The following is a 21,314-nucleotide window of genomic DNA, read 5'->3' on the forward strand; positions in this document are numbered from 1 at the left end:
CAAAAGTCGGCTTCTAAGCGTCAATGGAGCAGAATCTGTCAGGCTTCATCGCCTCCTTTGCGCATTCAAAGTCCAAACTTGAACATTTGTCCTCCTGGTCCTCGAAACTTTTGGGCGTCAAGTGCAAGCTCTTGTTTTGGAACATCAAAGCGGAGGGAAAATAAAATGTTGCGTCGAGAGTTTCAATGTTATATAGGAGCTGTAAGGTTAATTAATACTGCACCAGGGAAACTACTCTAATAAAATTGGCCAACAATGAACATTTCGCGTATATTTATGAGAAAAACATCTCCTGATTTTCCTGCCCCCTTTTAGTTAATTTATTTGCTTTAAAGGAATTTTCTCTCATGACCTCATGAGCAACTATTTTGGAAATATCGTGTCAAGATAAATCAAAGTATGCAGAGAAAATCTAGAAAGTTGCGTTTTTATTTTTTCTCACGGTCCATCCTATTAAAAATTCCATTGATCCGTAGTACTACCCCATTCATTTTTTTTAATGTTTCATAAAATATTATCTGAAAATTGGAAAGAGCTTAAATTCGCCCAGCGTGCCGATTAAATTTCCGAGAGATAATCAAGCAGTGAGATTTGTTTCACAATAGGAAATTCCTTCAGTTGGAGAATTATCCTTAAAGTGGAATGATACAGGGCAATAATTGAAAATTATTTGAATTGTTGGATGCCATAAGCAATTTGTTCAACAATCTGCAATAGTAAAAAAGGACCATCCAACAATAATAATTCAAATTTTGCCAATTTTCTCCAAAATGTTGAGTGCTTGAACATATTTTCTTGGCATATTCCGATTCCTCTCGTGGAGATCTGTCCAACGGTGTATGCCACTTATTGGGGAAACTCTTGCTTTTGAGATTAAATCGGATTTCGAGTAAGGAGACAGCCATTACCATTTGAAAAGCACGCTAACTTTCCAGCCAATTTTCTAAAAAAATTACATTGCTACTTAGGTCAATTTAGGCTTTAACTGAATCCTAAGGGCCGAGTTTATGCATTGGCAACAAGCATTTTCCAGGCTTTCGCAGTATCATTCCTCTTTAATTATAGATTAAATCACTTGCTAAGAGTCAACAATGCACAAATGAACAGCATTGTTTCCCTTTTATCCACCTCTTAACAGGAGCAGCACCTTTCGCTCAGTGAAATAAACACGAGTTTACGATTTTCAAACTGCGAAGAAAGAGCTGCGCGAACGAGTTTTACGTCCTGCTTAATATAAAGTAATGATTCGTTAAAAGTTCCATCATCAGAAGTTTGGCTTCTCCGGGGAAAAAATCGTGACTGCAATCAGCTGAAACTTTGTAACGGCGCTGTTTAAAACGTAACACGCTCGTCGGCCCGACGTAATTTGAATAAATTAATATTAACAGCGGCGACGTGTGCATGCGAAAATTGCCATTTCGAAAAAGTTGCACTTGTGCTCGGCCGACCAGCACGGGGTTGCGGAGTAAAGCCCGAGTCAACGCTCGAATGCAGTCACTGCCGCTGAGAGTTGCTCATTTGCTAGCCATCAATCTGCTGCTCGCCATGATGGAAATAGCGAAACTGCGAAATCCCAGTTTGTGCTTATGAAACATGTCGCTGAGGGATTGTTGTTTCGCCACTGCACGTCACTCTTCGTAACTCGACCACATGATTTAATTAGTTTTTGAGAAACAAAAAAATGGTTCTGATTGTTTTATTAAAAGAAGGGATCTTATGAGAGGTAGTTGATGAATTTATTTTGTTTTAACAGAATAGAGTTAATCTGTACCTCAAATTTTAGAAAAAATAATTTATTCTCAAATTGGGGAAATGCTTAAATTTGCCTGTTCATGTTATTTTTATACAATTTAGAGATGATTTCACAAAAGATGGATTGAATGGGCAATTTTCTAAAGCCAGAATTGCTTTGTTGTAAACAGCGGGGTCCAGATTCGGGCGACGCGCAGATATGGCGTCCGGTGGAGTATGGCGCGAAAAAACAGTCACCTGAAAATGTGCGAAAAGAACCAAGTTTTCGTCGACATAATTTGCATTACTTGTACTTATTGTGTCTTTTGGATCGTAAAAACAAACTCTTTGACACTCGGACGGCAATCCAAAGAGATCTTTTTGTTTCCCACATTCAGACGCCATCTTGGATCTGCGCAGAACCAATTTTATCGCACATCTGGACCCCGCTGATTGTAAATAAACAACGTTTCAGGAAATTAAATGTCAATCGGTGTATAATTAGATATCAAATTTATTAATTATAGGTTTGAATGCATGTGGGTTGTGGTGAGGCACAAAACATCAATTTTTTATTTGCTTTCCCGCAAACAATCCGATTTCATCTATATGCCATACAGCTTCATTCAAATCACAATTTGTCAACAGCAAACAAAAATTTTCCCCAGAAGACGAGATTGGAAAAATATTATTTCCCTCTCACATTACAAACGGGCCACCGCGGGAATTCCAATCGAATGCTATTTCAGTCCGCCGCTAATGAAAACAAATAGAGGATTGATTGGAGCAAAAAATTACTGTCAATATTTGCCGTAATTGCAATTTACCGCCCGGTGGCTAATCAAAATACAGGCATTCGGTTTGGAAGGACACTCAGCTTGCCCCGTGGCAACATTTCAAAGGAGTTATTTTCGGCAGGTCTCCTCTTTTGGAACGCGGAGACGGCCGCATTTTATATATTGACGAATGGGCCCCTTTCTTTCTTTGCATTGAGTCGGACGAGAGTCGTCGTCGGTCCTCCACTGGGAAGAATAAATGTCATTCCAATTGCCGACAGCTGAATTATTGAAAGGAAAACACACTCAAGCGTGAAGAACCACACGCTGGCTGCTTTTTCATTAGAGACGTTATCACATGCTAAGCAGTGTTATTATTATTATTTGGTCGCCTCCAAGGACCTGATTTTATGCCTCGTGATTAATGGTTATTTAATCATACTTAAAGCAGGGGTCTTGGGACGTTGTTGTTGACAGAGCTGCTTCTGTAAAAACCATTTTTCACTCACCAAGGAAATGGCCTCTCTTCTCGTTGTTATTTTTGTAAATGAATGGTGCTGCTGTGCTGTTTGTTCCGCTGACCAATTCAGATCATTAATCAAGTCAAGCAAAACAAGAGAAGAAAAAATTAGATTGGAATTTAAATTAATTATAAAAAAACTAACAAATTGATCCGTGCGAAAGTGATTTTTTATCAGGAGGATTGGCTATACAAAATGTAGATTGAATTGTACAAGTAAAGACACTAAGAAATATTGAAACGGGTTGTCTCAAAGTATTTCCAGCACATTTTACAGTTTAAAATATGAATAAATAATTTTGGTAAGCCAAAGAAAATAATTCGAACAACTCAGGATCAATTTCAGAGACTGTTCTTAAATTTATGTAATTTTCTCCCTAGCAGATTTTTAAAAAAATCCAATAATGAAAATGTTTCTTTCTCACTTTTAAACTTTGACTTACTCCTTTTGTTGCAGGTGAGCAGTCTGTTGCACTTTCTGATGCGCGAGACAGGCATGTTGCAGTGAGTATATGTGCTGCAAAAGCTCGAATTTTTTTTGGCGCAGTTTCAAGCCAGTTGGTTTGTGTGTTCCAATCTGACACGCTGGCCGTAAAAATACGCACTCAACTAGGCGTCACGTTTTTAATCTAATTCAAAAACGGCCAGCGTTGCAACGCAGGCGTATATATATGTATGTATAATTTCCTGCTGCGGAGCACGCTCGCTGGAAAAAGTTCATTTTTTACCAGTTGAAATACACATTTGGAGGCGCAGAGAAATATAACGTATTAAATGCTAAATACGTGAGCAGACAGAAACTTTTTCGGCCGCTTTTTAATAACCACGCGCGCGCGCCGACTTCCACGCAGAGCAGCTTTTTAATTTTATTCCATGCAGCCTAGCTTTTTCTTCTTATTAAAGCAATAATTTCGCGCACCACGACATGATTTGTGAGTTTCGCACGTTGGCCCGGTTTAATGGAGCGGCGGCGGACCCACTAGAAATTATTTCCGCGCAATTAGGTCTCTCTCTCTCTCTCTCTCTCTCTCTCTCTCTCTCTCTCTCTCACGTCGAGCGTTTTTGCAAGATGCCTGATTAACAAAGGAAAACAACGCCGGATGACACTTTTAATCATCTTTCTCTCGGCGTGCCTGGTGCGACGAGTCCAATTAGCGCTAATGCCTCGCTCGCTCCAGCACAAAGATGTGCGCTTTGTTCTTGAGCAATTATTTGCTAAAAGATTAGTGGGCTGTAAGAAAGGGAGACAAGAATTAATGCACGCTCTCGGAGGTGCCACTTACTTACATACACTAAATCTCTTTGAAGCTCTTCATGTTGCAGAGCAAAGACTGGAATTTTTCCTGACCTACCTCGGTCCACTTGAAAAAAGCCGTACTTTTATTTGATTGTACTAAAATATGTTTGCAAAATTATCACAACCCTCCCCTGCAGTTTTTACGTTGTAACTAAAAAGTAGAGCAATGAGGGCGTTCATCTAATTGTGACAATTATTTTTAATGATTTAATTAAAAGTGGGGACTTTGGACTTACACCCAATTCTGCGTAAAACTAAATAAGATTATTATTTGCACACAAATTTGAGCGTTGAAATTAATGTCTCTCTTCTATTTAAGAAAATTTAAAGGAGAAATATGTAAAAGCGTGATTATTTTATTTTTAACTCTCAAATTGCACTCAAAGGTTAGTTACCTTAAATCTATTTTCACGCAGAGTTGGGCCATTGCGCATTTTTATGATTCACTAGGGTTTTACTTGATCTCTCATTCCTTTATTCGAGTACATCGATCGTACGAGCACACATCATGAAATTTAAATCCTTTATACTAGTTTAAAATTCATATTAAATCGTTTAAAACCATCTTAGTTGGTTTAAAACGCGAGCGAATCTTCTGTTTTGAAAATATATTCTTCTTTACATTTTTTTATGAATGACTCAACTTAACGTTTGCAATTTACTGCTCCAACTAATTTCATTAATTTGCTCTAATTTTTCAAATTAGAAGTTTTATTAATGGTCTTAACATCTTTCAAATCCTAGATTTTATGAATAATAAATTACTTAGGTGCTTTATTAAATTTTCTTGCTCAACTAACAATGAAATATAATAGAAAATCTAATTTATATTTTTTCATCACGTGAAGCGCAAAGGGGAGAAATAAATGATGAGCACCTTTCAGTTTGCCCAGCGAAAGAGAAAATGTTGCCTTTAATGTAGTATGACGATGACGCAGCTGGAAACCACGCTGCTCCTCTGGCGGCGACGTCGGAGAAAAAATGTCCAAATTGCGCGGAAGAAAATTGGAGCGTCGTCGCAGCGAAAGAATGTTAATCGCACTTTGTCTCTTGTCCATAGAGAGGATTTAATGTGTGCCAAGTCGAAAAGTGTTCTCCGCACTTTATCTCTGCGTCAGCTGTAAAAAGCAAAGTTCATTTCGCGCGTGGCACAGCAGAAGGGAGACAATCGGCGCGGGCTCGGCAGCACCGCGCCGCGCCGCTGTCGCCAGTTTGCCAGTTCAAACGTTCAAACGTAATTTTCCCGTCGAGAGCTCAATAATTTGAATAGTTACGTCCGCCTCGATAATTTTTTATTGCGCACTGAAACTTGGAGCCCGAAGAGTGACAAAAGCGGAGGGTGTCGAGTTGAGATTAAGGAAATGCTGTTTTCGGGGGACGCTTTTTCACGCCGTCAATTCAGCAGATTTAGTACTAATTAACTATAGTAACTATTTTAAAATTAGTTATTTTAATAATATCCGTTTTTTTTTAAATAGAGCCTTGCAGTTTTTCATTCGATTTTTCACGACGTTTTTTCAGAAAATAAAACACTTATATCCGATATTAAAAATGATAAGAAAATGGAATTTTATCTCAGATGTTTCTAAAGTGCTGCAGAAGTGAGCAATTTATATAAAAAGGTCAGGTTTTTTTTATCATGAAAATAAAATCAAAAGATAAAAATTTAACGGAAAAGTGGAAATCAAAATTTTAGTAATAGAATAAAACCGTCATTAAAAATAGTAAAGCACTGTTATTTAAAAAATATACACACATTTGAAATAAAAACGTAAATAAGTTTATAATGCACATTATTTGTCTTTGTAACACGTTCAAAGTGGGAAAAATGACGGTTAAAAGTGTTAAATCGATTAAATGCTCCAAAAAATGGAGGATCTAACTTGTTGAAGTGGTTCTAGCTTATTTGATGTGATTAATGATACCATTTTTAAATTTTGTTAATGATTTCCAGATTACCAACCTAGGGAAGAAGTAATCACCCTAAATTTTGTTATAATTATTCCACTAACCCTCTGTGAAAGTACAGTTATTTCCGTCTTTATTTATGGATTTTTGTTAAATGACTAAATTTTTTAAATTTCAATTACAGACTTCCAAGAAAATTTACATTACATCAGGTTCTCTGTAATTTTCTGCCCTATTTAACGATTTGAACCTTTTTTTGTAGATAGAAAAATCTCAGTGGCAGTTTCCCAGAGGCAACAAAAACCAGACATTTTCCTCTGATATCATATTTACGCAGTCGAAAAAAGGAGCCCGTATAAATGTGTTTTGTTTTGGAACAAACGTAGCAAAAAAAGAAGCGTAGCTCCATCGAAATTTCCACTCGCCTCGAGATTTCGTGAAATGAAGCGGCCTTTCATTCCCGGGGAAAACTCCCCAAGTGGGCGCCTGTTTCACTTCTTTTTTTTTTAAAGCGCACACTTTTTGTCAACAATGGGCAAAGTTTTGAAAACGCGGGCCGCTGCCATTGTGATGCAAATGAAATGGAATTATATGCCGGCGTAAAGAGAAGTTAAAAAGCGACAAAGCGCGTTCGCCGGCTCCGAGATCAAAGAGGAGAAAGGCCGAATTGTATATATATATACATATACGCCCGCTTATGTATATCGCGAAACGCATCCCCCTTTTCGCAATCGTCGCCCAGGAGACTCGTAATGAGCACTTCTCGAGCTTCGTTATGGCGCTTAATTTTTTTATATTTTTACATTTTCCTCAATTTCTTTGAGAAATTTACCTTTTCTTCGCTCGTTTTCTTATCCAAAAAGCTTATTAACTTTTATATTTTTGCATTCCAACAGTGTTCTTTTACACTTCATTTTGAATACATTTATATTAAAACTTGGGGAATATTATTATCATATTTTCTGTCGTAATAGTTGGCTAGACTTTTGGATTATAGAGTGCATTTAATATTTTTCTTGGTTCTGTTCAGCAAATATGAGCGTGTGGCTTTGCGGAAAAGTAGTTAGCGTCTTCAAATTGTCAAATTGCGGGCGAAAATTAATTGCTGACTCTAAAACCTTGATTTTTCTAATCTTTTAAAATTTCCACTAAGGTAGAAATTAATATTTTTTTATATCTACGCTCTTCTGATCTTTTCTGTTAATATTTTTATCTTTTTAAGCTTTAATTCAAAATTTTCAACCTTTTATGTGCCCCGAAAATTAAAATAATACCCGAGAACTGCCTTAGAATAACTATATTGGCTGGAAACCTTTACCTTCACCTCTCTTGTGGTTTCGTATTTCTTATGCACGGTCTCCAATTGAAAAATGGTGAACCGACTATTTATCCGCAGCTAGAGGCGATGAATGCAATTACTGCAGGGCACAATGCAGATCTCTAGAGGCCGGTGCTTGATTTGAATACAGCGAGAAGCACAGCTCAAAGCTACTCACAACGCGGAAAAATATGGAAAATAAAAAGCAGCTCGAACAAAAGCTGCCGTGCCTGCCGTTTAATTGAGTATAGTTGTTATGAAATATTAAAAGCAGGCGCGTTGGAAGCAAGCGAAATTAAATTTGCCGAGTGACGACACTAACGTAAGCAAACCTACGCTGGCTGCAATTAGTGAGCTGCAGCGAACATAAAATTTTGCATGTCAACGCTGCTGGCAGGGCCGTGAAAAATTATTTCTTTTGAATTCAAATTATTTAAATTCATTATTATCAGATTTAAAATATTTGTGGGAGCTTTGACACTGATAATAAACAATTATTTCATTTAGTTCATTGGCAATAAATCAAATTAAAACCAGATTCACAAAAGAAATATTCGTTAACATGTTTTTTTAAATAATTTTTTAAATAAGCTGGAAAATACTTTTCCGCAGCGAGGACCAGATTCGTGCGACGCGCAGATATGGCGTCCGGTGGAGCATGGCGGGAAAAAGTGGTCACGTGAAAATACGCGAAAAGAACCAAGTTTTGGTCAATATTGTGACGTATAATTTGCATTACTTGTGCTAATTGTGTCTTTTGGATCGTAAAAACAAACTCTTGACACTCGTACGGCAATCCAAAGAGAGCTTTTTGCTTCGCACATTCAGACGCCATCTTGGATCTGCGCAGGGCGAACCAATTTTATCGCACATCTGGACCCCGCTGCTTTCCCGTAAATTTTAGAACTGCATGAAATTTGCTTGAACTCAACAATTTTATAGAATCTCATTTTTCACGTCCCTCGATCGTCTTTGAAAGCCGTTTTTTCCGACTCGTTGCAGCTTAATTAAAAATACGGTGGCGCGGAATGAGTCGGAGGAAAGCACGAGTCGGCTTTGACAACTCATTTTGCTGCTTTATTGTCCATAAATCAATCGGCGACTGCTCTCGCCGAGGCGGTGGGTGGTGTCAAAGAGGAGAGAAGTAAGTGCGCGCCAGTTTGCTGACTAGTGAAAAATGACTTGTTGCCGCGGCGCGCAGTGTAAAATATGAAGTGGTAATATTTGATGTGAAAGCGCTTTTCGCGCCGCCGATAATCAATAAAGCTGACTCACAGCCGCGTATATATAGACGAGGTCACTTTAAAAGATAATTGACAGTTTGGATCGAAAAGTGTCGAGTGCAGCGATATCGTAGCTTTCGGTCGCCGCGAAATTGGTGACGCCTGCTAACTGTCAGCTAGAGGTTTATGGTTTTTCGATTTGCACGACTCCCTCTATGATATTTTAAATCGACTTCATATTCCCACAAACGTTTCTTTTATTTTTATAACTTAAAATTAAAAGCGATGAAATAATTATAGCTTCAGGATCCACATAAATATATTCTTAAGTAAATAATTAATTTTGTTAGTCGACTGTCAGAGCTCTCAGTTTCATGATTAAGTTGTCAACTACCGCACGCAATTCAGAGCAAACAGCGGCCAAGAGGTTGGCAGGTGAGCGATTATGATCATTTTTGCTCAGTCTATATATATCTTGTACCCGAAAAATCTTTCCCTATAGGGAATGCCGAAAAGGTCAGAAGGGCCGAGAAAAACAAAATCGAATTCCATCTGGTTCTAGCAGACTGAAAGACACAGAGGAAAATAACGTTTTCATTAATTCCTGGAACAAACACTCGGTCATCGTTGCCAAAAGCGGATATTTAGGAAACTGGCGTGTCTAGTTAGAAATGCGACTCTCGCATCACGCAGCGTAGTGGAGCGAGAGGGTGGGTGGGGGTGAGATGGCCCGCGGATGGCCTCGCTGGGGCTTGTGATCTCCGTTTCGCACGTCAGCACCTGTCCTTTGTAACAAAGTCTGCGGCAGGTGTAAATTCCGTTTGCTTCGTACAAGGGTGTTTTTTTCTAATTTTACTTTGCATGACAATTTCCTTTCTCGTCAGGACCTTACCTGGAAAATAAAAATAAATGGGTTTTAATATACATAACCCTTGCTGTTTTATATTTAAAAATTTACTTATTTTTTACTGACACACAAAAAAAATCAATGCAACAAAATTAGAATTTTAATTTTGTATTTTCGACAATTTTTTAGTAAACATTAGCTTACCAAAGTTGGGGCACCGTGGTCGTGGACCCCAAAAGTATTCGAGCAACTTCATCACGTATTACCCAAGTAGTAAACTTGGCAGTGAGCTGCGTAATTTTCACCAGAGGCCACCTATTTCTCACAAAGAGTCGCGACTTACTAGCTAAAATGCATGAAATTTTAATTGTAACCCGTAAAGCAAAGTTGGCTCACCCCAAGACGAGACAACTTTCGCTCTCTCATAACTCGTTAATTATCTGCACGCAGCGCTTTGTGGATGTACACGTCAACGCGTAGCGAGAAAAGTCGAAAACTCAGGTTGGCCTAAAGTTTTAACATCCCTCGATCTCTCCAAACGACTATCATTTAAGCGGAATTTTATTTTAAATTCCCACGCACTGAAAAGGCTACTCGTTCCGTTTTATAGAGCAGGGAACGGAATTTCCTGTTTCTTTCTTTTTTCTCGGATTTAGTTTTTTTCTTTTTCAGCAGTCGAAAATAAGGAAAGAGGATCGTTTGTTTGTGTTTTATGTAGAGCGTTCTGCTCGAGTTCAATAATCTGGCTTGACAAAAGACTCTTCAAGAGGCACTCAAGTCTCTCATGTCATGTGGTTCTCTCCAGTGTATTACCCATTCATATATGCCACATATTCCGAAAAAGAAACAAGATAATTTAGGTATAATAAAAAATTCACATTATTTTCTCAACAAAATTCATTAAATATTGATTGTCTGAGAAGGCAGTGCACTAAGAAATTACACCGATTTTTATTTTGTTTTTAAAAACATCATTAAATAAATTAAAATTCCAAATCCATGGTACAAAAGCTCTTTAAATATCAAAATAATTCATTAAAATCAGCGGGGTCCAGATTCATGCGACGCGCAGATATGGCGTCCGGTGGGGTATGGCGCGAAAAAACGGTCACGTGAAAATGCGCGAAAAGCACCAAGTTTTGGTCAATAATTTGCATTACTTATACTTATCGTGTCTTTTGGATCGTAAAAACAAACTCTTGACACTCGTACGGCAATCCAAAGAGAGCTTTTTGCTTCCCACATTCAGACGCCATCTTGGATCTGCGTAGTGGGATCCAATTTTATCACACATCTGGCTCCCGCTGATTAAAATAAAAAAATCAAGAGACAATTCGAAGTAAAACTTTGATGTAGTGAAAATATGGTTGGTAATTTTCAGTGGATCTTGGTCCATCTCCAACAACGTCGGCTCTAGCGTGCGTCGTCAATCGATGCGCCAGCTCCCCGGCCGGGGCATTATAATTGAAAACGATCGGCTAGAGAGGCGTGTAACATTAAAAATATGGCCGGCGTATCCGGCAAGTGTGATGGGTTTTAGAGAAGTGCAACGGCACAATGAGCATCAGCCGTGGAAAGGGCGAGCAATAGCAATAAATACGTTGTAGCCCAGCCAGCCAGCCAGCGAGTGAGTTGGAGCCAGTTTCAGCGGATATTAGCCGCGATACTGCCTACCGTCAGAGTACAAGCAGCCGGAATTTCAAACGCACGGATGTGAGCTTGAATGGTGCCTGACGGCCTTTTCATTTCAAATACTGATTTATGCGGGGAACGCTTCGTCAGCCGAAATTGAAAGGGAATGACAAAGTAAAGTTTGGTCTCGTGGATATATTGTATTTAAAAATAAATAAATAAAAGCTAAAATAATTTTTAATTGGGAACGTCGTTAGTGTTCAAAACTGCTAACAATTGACTGTACCTCCCATTTAAAAACATTTGAAAACAATTTCAAACAAAAATATTGTTCTTGTCGATTGGCTGAACGGATTTTTGATTTTAGAATTAACGTCAAATAAATTGTTTTTTCAGCAGCGGGGGCCAGATGTGCGATAAAATTGGTTCGCACTGCACAGATCCAAGATGGCGTCTCAATGTGGGAAACAAAAAGCTCTCTTTGGATTGCCGTACGAGTGTCAAGAGTTTGTTTTTACGATCCAAAAGACACAATTAATGCAAATTATGTCACAATATTGACCAAAACTTACTTCTTTTCGCGCATTTCCACGTGAACGTTTTTTCGCGCCATTCTCCACCGGACGCCATATATCTGGACCCCGCTGGTTTTCAGATAATTTGATATCACAGTGAAAAATTACATTAAAATTGTAAATGAACGGTGGCTCCATCTGTTCGCGCATCCAAACATAATCTTTTCAACTGAGCAATTAAAAAAATATTAAAAAAATAAAGCATACTTTGGAACCAATTTTTTTAATCTACACTTTAACTTACTGGGTGTGTTTTTTTAGTTTTCTTGTTGCCAAACAGTTCAGGGGTGATCAAATATTATCAATCTACTCTATTTACAAAACACAGCTGTGGAGGAAGCTTAAATCTAAATCCATTTCCCTATGTTAATAGCCGCTGGCGAGAATTTTGAAAAGACAATTTCAAATAAATCGATTGGGTCCGCCACTCAGCGCGCGAAACGAGCCGCTCCGACACTATATTTATTCGCGTCGATTAATCAGCAGCAACGTACGTAAATAATTCAAACGGTGCACACAGAAGCGCTGCGTTGGGCTGAATTTTCCACGCGAGTGTGTTTCATCAATTCGCGACGAGAGCAATGCAAATCTGTTGGAAGTAGCGCCGGCCAAAAATCACATTTCACCGCCGTGGCAATAATTTCCGTCGAATCAAAATGCTGCCGGCCGTCTGTGCGCGGTTCGATGCAAATCGCCTACGTACGCTACTTGTTGTGTGTGTGTGTATGTGTGCATGGGTACAGGGCCGCTCTCCTGCGCTGAATGCGATTATGCACGGTCCACTCACGCCTCGTTTCAATGACTTCATTAGCATCAGGCAATCAGCATAAATCTGCATTTATTTTGCACATTCCGAAAAAAATCCTACCCTTTCATCCAAGCCATAATTTTTTAGGGGAAATGGAAATGCGTGTTGAGGCGATTTTGGCATGTAAAATTACATTTTCGTTGATATTACGCTTAACTCTTTTAAATGTTAGTCAGATGAGTGTTTTTTCTAAGCTCTGTAGACGGTGTGAACGTGTAACCACTTAAAAAGCTCAAAATTTGCACAACGATCTAGCGTTAATTTATTTGAAATCTTTGATTTTTTCAAGCTGTTAATATTTTAGCTCTGGAAAAATTAGACATTTTAAATCAATTTTATAAATTTTTTGGCCTTAAATTAATCCACACATGTGGAATCCATTAAAGCCTAGCATATAAATGTTTCAAAACTGTCTAATTTCGTTCCAAAAGCATTTTATGGTCATGTAAACCGCCTCTAATCAAAATTATTTCACACAAAAAGAGTAACTTTCTACATTAGTACAATTTTTATCATTTTCCTCTTTTATTAAGACGACCAGAACCCTCTAAAATTACATTCATCTATTTAAATCCAATCCACAAAAAGAATATTTTTACACCAAATGATTAAAATTGAGGATATTATGCAAATTAAAAGGCTTTTATTTCGCATTTAGGCATTTCCACTGGTCGATCGGTAATATTATAAAACAAGTCAGCCCCGCCCTTGGTCGTAATTCGCGAGATTAGCTGGCACAGTGCGAATTCTATTAGTCGATCCAGTTGCAGATAAGCGCATAAGCCGGTCGGCCGACCACCAGCAGAGTTGTTAGTCGCCGCGTTTAATTTCCTATTCGGCAGAGGACACGCAAGAAATAAAGTGGTCTCTCGGCTGTTGCCGCCAAGATTGCTATCGCGGTCAATAAAATATCGGCCGGGGTGCTCTTGCTCGCCTAAAAGCTAATGCAAAAGACGCATTATTTGGTTCGCGTGGAATTGCATCCACTATAAATAGAGGCTACTTGAGCCAACGACCGGAATAACTGTCTCAAAGCTACAGATATATTTATTGTCTTCCTTCCACAGCAAAGAGTTAAGTTTTCTCATAATTTGCTTTATTTTTATTAAGACAAAGCAACAATTACTTTTATGTATAATATTTTTGTAATAGATATTTTACCAATTCGATCAGTTTCAAAAAAAATTATATTGTAAAAGTAGCGAGGTCCAGATATGCGATAAAATTGGTTCACACCGCGCACATCCAAGATGGCGTCTGAATGTGGGAAACAAAAAGCTCTTTTTGGATTGCCGTTCGAGTGTCAAGAGTTTGTTTTTACGATCCAAAAGACACAATTAGTGCAAAGTAATGCAAATTATACGTCACAATATTTACCGAAACTTGCTTCTTTACGTGACCGTTTTTTCGCGCCATACTCCACCGGACGCCACATCGGCGCGTCGCACGAATCTGGTTCCCGCTGCTCAAAAGTCATTTTTTCGGAAAATAAAAAAGCAAATTCTCCAAGCTAGAAATTACACAAGAGGAAATCTCCAGAAAGTCATAAACAATAATGAAAAATGATGAATTGCTGGTAAATTGTTCCGCTTGTTTCCAATTTACTTATAATTTCATCAACACACAGCATGCTTATATACTTATATACATATTTGTCCCATCTTATCTCCCAGAGACGTGTATTTCATTCGCACATCATCCCAGCTACAGAAAAAAAACTCAGTCAGTGTGAGCCTTATTTTGCGTGTTTCAGAGTGAGTGCGTAATGAGACGTCGCCCGTCTGGCTGCTGCTGAGCTCTCGTCGAGGTAAGTGCCCTGTTCTCTCTCTCTTTCTCTCTAACAAGTCGTATGTTTGGCACAACAACGCCTGCATTGTTGTTCAACTTATATGCAAACCTGCCTTGGTGTGTTGATAAGGGGACGCAGAGGGAACACAATGGCTTGTGGAAATAAACGACGTCCCCTAGCGCAGCGCCCTGTATGCTCGGTACACATTCGTATTATTTGCCAACTTGATTGCTAAATTACCTAGCAAACAACACGCGCTTCATATTTTAATAATTATTTAGAGTTCCAAACAAAAAATCTCATTTATAAAAGATTTTCGGAAGAAGCAGGCTTATGTACTCAGGGAGAAAATTTTAATACGTTTTTCCTGGTATACACCATAAGCTTATTTTCTGAAAAGTACAGCCCCCGAAATTTCCGTCATTGAGTGAATGATTCGATCGTCGCTCTTGTTCAGGCAGGGAGTGTGTCAAAGGCCGTCGCACTTTGAATTTGTTTTCCCTTCGCCGGTGTACAGTATTTAGTCCGCAGGGCCGACGCGCGCGGAACAAACGTGTGTGTGTGTGCTGTGTGTGTATGGATTCTCGACTGAATTGAAGCCGCTCGAGCGCAAACATTGCACAACGCGCGCGACCTCTTTTCATCCCTTTGCGTGGTTGACAACCCCTAATCAGAGCGAATATGGCCTGTTGGAACAAAAAGCCTCGCGAGTTTTTTTTCCAACCACGCTGAATACAAATCGCATAAGCTTTTTGTTGGATTTTCAAGGAAATTTATTCAATAAAATCTTTTCCAGGTATTGGTCATTAGCAAACCATTAAAAGGGATCAGATTTCAACAGAGCTGCGGGCAATAATTGTTTCCTCTCGCAAACAATTGTCAGAGTAAAATGGGAAGCTGAATTTTAGGAACTCTTCGTTTTTAGTGGTTAAAAATTAAATGAACTTTCTTATGCAAAAAGATTTATACCGCCTGTTTTTTATTAATATTTTATTCCAAGAATTGGTTTTCCTTAGACTTGCCTTGATTTCTTCCAACGGTATTGTGTCAGTTGTCAGAAAAGAGAGCGTATCTTTTATTTCGCCACTTCTTTCCTCCAATTTCACTCTCACTTACTGTCAATATTTTCCTCCTCCTCCTTATCAGCCTTGAAAAATACATAAACAAAAGTGGGAAATCCGTGCGGAAAAAAGAGATTTGAGGCTGCGCTGCGCCCATAACGCTGATCGGGGAGAGAATGTTTATTTACTCTGGGCCTCTCTTGAAAACCAACGTCCGCCTGGTGCGAATAAATGTAATTTCCTCCCGAACCGCCATTCGCGCGCCCCATCCATCCATCCATCCAGGGTGATACGCTGCTCTCGATACGAAAGAGCCGCTCTCATGAAAAATGTAAAATTTTATCATCGGCCGGCCGTCAATAATGCAGGCGGGATACGCGATTGGCTTCAGCCCGAAGGCGCACGATCAAATATTCACACACGTCGGTTTGTCGCTTGCTACAGGAGCCGTCTGCGATTGTTTAATCACGTTTCGGCCGACGTCCGTGCGCGTTAATTTTGAATTTCGTGCCCTTGTCGCCAATTCAACCGACACGGACACCGTAAAATGCTTCCGATCGATTTTGGCTTGGCGCTGGTGTTAGTGGCGCCTGGAAACCTTTTTGTCATTGTGCTCTCCTTCTCTTTATACAGTTGAGGAAAGGTTCCAGTTGACTTAATTTGCTGCTTTTTGTTAAAAATTGTATTTTTTTAATACTGTTGAAGAATCTATTGGTGGCTCTGTTGAGTTTTTGGAGAGTAAATTGGATGATTTGCTAAAATGTATTCACCAAAGGAAATTTTACCTATATTCAAAATTAAAGACCGACTTTGGCAAAGTTTCTGAGCACACCAATCGATTCGTTAGGGTCGAATTAGGTAAAGTGGATATTTTTCCGACCAAAAAGTGCAGCGTGACGTGCGTATCACACGTAGAACTTTTTTCCCGCCAAAACGATATGAATGTGAGAACTGCGCATGCGTCAGAGCTGGTGTGGCCGAGGAGAGGCGTCACGTCAGCCGCTAACAGCTGGTGGTTGGCGTGTGCCAGCTCTGACGCATGCGCAGGTTCATATTTTTGGCGGTAAAAAGTAATTTTTGTGCTACGATCGTCGCGCTGCACTTTTTGGTCGGAAAAATATCCACTTTGCCTAATTCGACCCTCAAGAATCGATTGGTGTGCTCAGAAACTTCGTCAAAGACGGTCTTTAATGTTAATTTTTAATTAACTTGGACAAAGATATCTATATAAGAGATCATATTTGAACAACCTTATTTCCCCACAAATTGTAAATAAAAATCGGTTTTCATTAACACCAGCACTTTTATTAAAGCTGATTAATGAAAGTGGCTGCCACAATAAATTACTTCAACGTCAAAACTTCCACCATGCACGCCGCTTGTTTTCTAATTGCTACACTGTTTAACTCATTTGAGCTGCTTAACTTAAAATAGAGTTACATTTTATTTTGATGCGCTTCTTAATCGCTCTCGCGGTCGCTCTTGTGCGCTGCAGTTAAAAATAGAAATAATCCGCTCGCGATGTGCAGGGAGGAGCGAATGGTAGTGCTCGGCAGAGAATACATGGAGATATTCTCGCGCTGGAAGGCTAATAACTTACATCGTGAATGTGTGCAGACTGGAATTATATGTAGTACGTTAAGGCCCTCTGCTGCTTCCACTGCTGCTGCTGCTTGGTTCGCCATACAATAAATTGTGCTAGCGAAAATAGTGGCGCTTGCTCTGCAGCACCGAGTTCGCGGCTCTTTATGAAATCTGCCAAGTGTGAAATTAAATAGGAATTTATAAGGGCGAAAACGGCAGCGACTGAAAAGAGCAGAGCAGACTTTAAATTAGCATAACAAACAGATTGTTTTAACAGTGAGATCAGTAGCAAAGATCTTTCAGAGTTGAAAACACATATTGCAGAGCTGAATTGAGTTAGCAGTTCTTGAAGGAAAATCAAATTTACTCTTGCTTCAAATCCTCCACTTGAAATTAATTCAATTTTCCTCCAAATAAATTAATCAAACGACTTTTGATCTTTGCCTCTTTGCAACTATTTCCATCCTCGAGTGTAAACTCCGTTTGTGCCCCGCAGATTTCATTATTTATTTTGCAGTCTAATTGCATTCATAAATTCCAACTTGCCGATATCATTCTGGCTCTTCTCACAGCCTCTGCGGAGAACTAATTAATTCACCTCTCGCATGTGTGCTCGGCTCGCGACTCTTGCGAATCGAGTTAATAAATTATCTAATGGCTGCCGCTATGTGGTTTTAATTTTGAGATTCTGTGCGAAATATATTGCCTGTGGCGAAACTTGAACTGGAAAAGTTTCCGCTGTGACGAGTTTTCGTCTTGATTTGATGTTTGGCATTGGATGGAGAGCAAAATTACTGAATACGAAAATCTTACAAAGAGAAATCCGGTTTCTAGACCTTTTATGGATTCCTGAAAAATGATACAAAAATTTCCTTACCAGAATTATTGTTTTTTGTTCATTTTTTACATCGAAAATTTTTAACTTTTCAATTTTATCTTGCAGCTATGATATTTTTTGCAAGGGAAATGTGGAAAATTTCAATTAAGTAATCAGAGGAAAGATTAAATATTTAAATATCAACGCTTCTATTCTTAGCAACTAATTTAAACGTAATTGCAGAGATTTAATTAAAAATGTATCAAGGAGTTTATTAAAATTTATAAAATGTGGACGAATAACATTCAGCTTCTCCACTGAATGGTCATTTTTGTCGTTGTAAAAAGTCGAAATTCCCAGGCCGAGATAATGAAGATTTTAATTTCATTTATAAGGAAAAATACCTCTACCATCCTTACCACCTAATTTTCTTAATTAAACAATTAATTCATAATAAGTAACTGTTTTTCCTGCACAAAAACTGCAGGAAAAATGTCTCATATTTTTGCAAAGTAATTACGCTCTAGTTGATTTTCATAGAAATTTTATTTAATTAAAAAGGGAAAAGATATAAAACTTGACAAATAGCTTTGTTAAAAATAGAGAAGAAAGATGGAAGCCTCTTTTTATATGTAGTTCGTGGAAAGTATAAGCAATTTTCATCTACAAAGAGTCTGGAAGATGATTGGTCGTTGTAACGCTTGATGACGGTCTTGGCAAGCACTACTCGGAGAGCTTATACTGCAACAGCCGTAAAGAAAAACTGATGAGCAATAATGCCAGGGTTCATGTTTGTATTTTGGCAACAAAGAAATTCAGGGCCGGCCCGAAATTTACAAGCAATAAAAATGAAACGTGGCTGTGGGCAGGAATTTTGCAGCAGAGAACGCGTGCATTTTGCAAAACGCCGGCAGTGACGTGGTTCAGGCCGCTCTGAATAATAAAGTCGGCGGCTTTTTGATCCCCGCGCCGTGCAAAATTCAGGCGGTGGATTTTAAAACAGGCTCTTCAGCTCTCACGGTTTATTGCCTATAATTAATGAGGCTCACGCGCGCTGATCGATATACCGCACCGCTTGGATCGGATTTTAATTTGCGCTTTACGACACTTTAATGACGGTACTTTAACCTCAATAGATTGGAATTTGAAACACAAACTCGGCTAAAAAGTTTTGAAATCTACTCACAGCTGTATACTCTTTTTTATGAAATTACTTTACACTCGGTCGTAATACTTCTTTTCTCGACGTTTCATCTTCCAACTGCTGGAATGTACCGTCGTAATGCATCTCGTGAGTAAAACGGTGGCGGCGAAGTGGCGCATAAAGTCGGCTGTCGGCTATAAAGCGAATTAAAATGTGCATTCGGGTGGCAGCGAGATGCATTAAGGAACGGTCCAGACGTGGCGATGCTCTCTTTGATACGTGAGCATTCGAAACACTCAAGTGATGCATATTAAAAACGTCTGCTCTAATTTTAGCCGGAGAGGATTTAGAGCAGCAGAGAATCAATTTACGACTTCCGTGGAGTAAACAAATTTCCAGCCTTTATGAAAATAACGCACACGTTAACCTGATTTTCAAAATATTTATTTTAAAATAGTGGCAAACCAAATAGAATTTTCTTCCAGACAGTATTTAACGGGGCATTTTTCATATAACTTCCCGTAGAGTTTAGATTTTCAATAATTTTGAGGTTGTTTATCAAAATATTTACACAGAAAAGATATTGACAGTCTTTTAAAATTGGAAATGCACAGTAATTTCTTAAAATTGCGTAGTTTGACTCTTTCCAGGCTTTTAAAATATTATCTACAACTAATTTTGGCCAAATTACAATAATAATACCATGATATTAATAAAATTCGCAGAATAAAAATGTCATAACATTTACTTTTGGTTGAAAAAGTTCAAATTTCCTTCGACGAAATGGATGCTGTCCTTTTTCTGAATACAAATAATACTTCAAGTATGGAAGAAGCGACGGGTTTCCATTCTTTTTCAGTAATGAAAAGTTGGGCTTGAACTCATGAACGTTTTAGTAGGCGCAGAGTGCAATTTTATTTCCGGTGCCAAGGAAGCGGAAGTCATTTCGTGAAAAGAAGACTGGCTGCAATAGCATTCTTGGCAAGTGTTCTCCATAATTCCCACGCGGATATGAGAACGGAAGAGTAGAAGGCGGCGAAAGCGAAAAGGGAGACGAAAAAGCAGGTCTCCTGGCGAGAAATGGGGAAAATTGAAAGGAGCAAGTGCCGGCAAATTGGGTTGCTTCTACTTCTCCTCGGTTCAGACTCCAACTTGCGCTGCTCGCACGCCCAACCAACTTGTGCCTAGACACTTGGGAATCCGACCGTGTCAACTTTCCGTCCCGGCGGCGCGTCAAAATTCGCGAAAAACAAAGCAAGTATAGTGCTGCAATGCGAACATATATCCGGTTTTTGCGTTCCAACACATGATCGCTTTAAGGTGGAAATATTTTTATTCATCGCCTTGAAAATTTAATCTCTCACTCAGCTGGAGGCATCTGGCTTCTCCAGTTTTAGTTGGAGCCGGCGTAAATTACCCACTCCAAATTTAAAACAGACGGCTGCTCTACCGTCTTACCCCGCTCGACGGCTCAGTCAGCGGAAGAATAAAAAAAACTCGCGAATTCTCGCACCGCACTCCTCTCTCAGGACGAGAGTAAAAAAGCGAGCCTCTCGTTTGGGAAGAGGGCATAAAACAGCAATTTGCCGCCGAGCCAACAATTACCGCGCGAGTGAGACAATGGCGGTGCGGTACAAGTAGTAAAGAAGTCGCAGTAGCAGTTGTAATTCTCTTTTTTTGAGCCCGTTCGCGAGTAGAATTTCTAAACGACGATGTTTTTGCTCGGGCTCGGAAACACGACTTGACTCTTGAGATCAAATTCCACGCCTGCTCTGCAATATGATGAGTGGCTGCTTAAGAGTTTCTTGCGTACTTACTTGAATATATGATACGATCGCTAGCATTAATTTTTGATATTTCCGATATTTCCAATTCACCAGTTTCATAAACCCTAAGTGTTCGAAGCCGCCAACAGATGGTGGAATCATAGATTTAGTTTTAAGGCACTTTCGCTGCGATTTCAGACTCAATTTAGCTACCGTGCATTCTTCAATTAATTTGCTAATTTTTGACGTGCTGAAAACCAAAATCGGTTCAGCCAATCGCCGTAGAATCGTGAAAAACTATTTTTTGAAATAAAAAATCTTTTCCAACGTTTCTACGGCGAATGGCTGAACCGATTTTGGTTTTCAGCACGTCAAAAATTAGCAAATTAATTAAAAAAAGCAAAATAGCTAGATTGTGTCTGAAATCGCAGCGGAAATGCCTTAAAACCGCATAAAACAAAATTTTTAAGAAAGTCTGTGGTTGCGCCATCTGTTGGCGGCTTCAATAACTAAGGGTT

The 21,314-nt window shown here is 39.0% G+C and overlaps 1 protein-coding gene across 9 annotated transcripts in view; it reads left to right on the forward strand.

Annotated features, from left to right (window-relative positions):
* Positions 1 to 21,314, forward strand: part of LOC135941341 (protein O-linked-mannose beta-1,2-N-acetylglucosaminyltransferase 1-like) — a 216,458-nt gene that overhangs the window by 172,941 nt on the left and 22,203 nt on the right. For all 9 annotated transcript variants that reach the window (XM_065486748.1, XM_065486747.1, XM_065486749.1 and 6 more), the window contains one exon: positions 14,389 to 14,442. The gene's annotated coding sequence lies outside the window, so the exon portion shown is untranslated. The remainder of the gene's footprint in view (positions 1 to 14,388; positions 14,443 to 21,314) is intronic.

Source organism: Cloeon dipterum, chromosome 3 (genome assembly GCF_949628265.1).
Source record: "Cloeon dipterum chromosome 3, ieCloDipt1.1, whole genome shotgun sequence".
Taxonomy (NCBI): domain Eukaryota; kingdom Metazoa; phylum Arthropoda; class Insecta; order Ephemeroptera; family Baetidae; genus Cloeon; species Cloeon dipterum.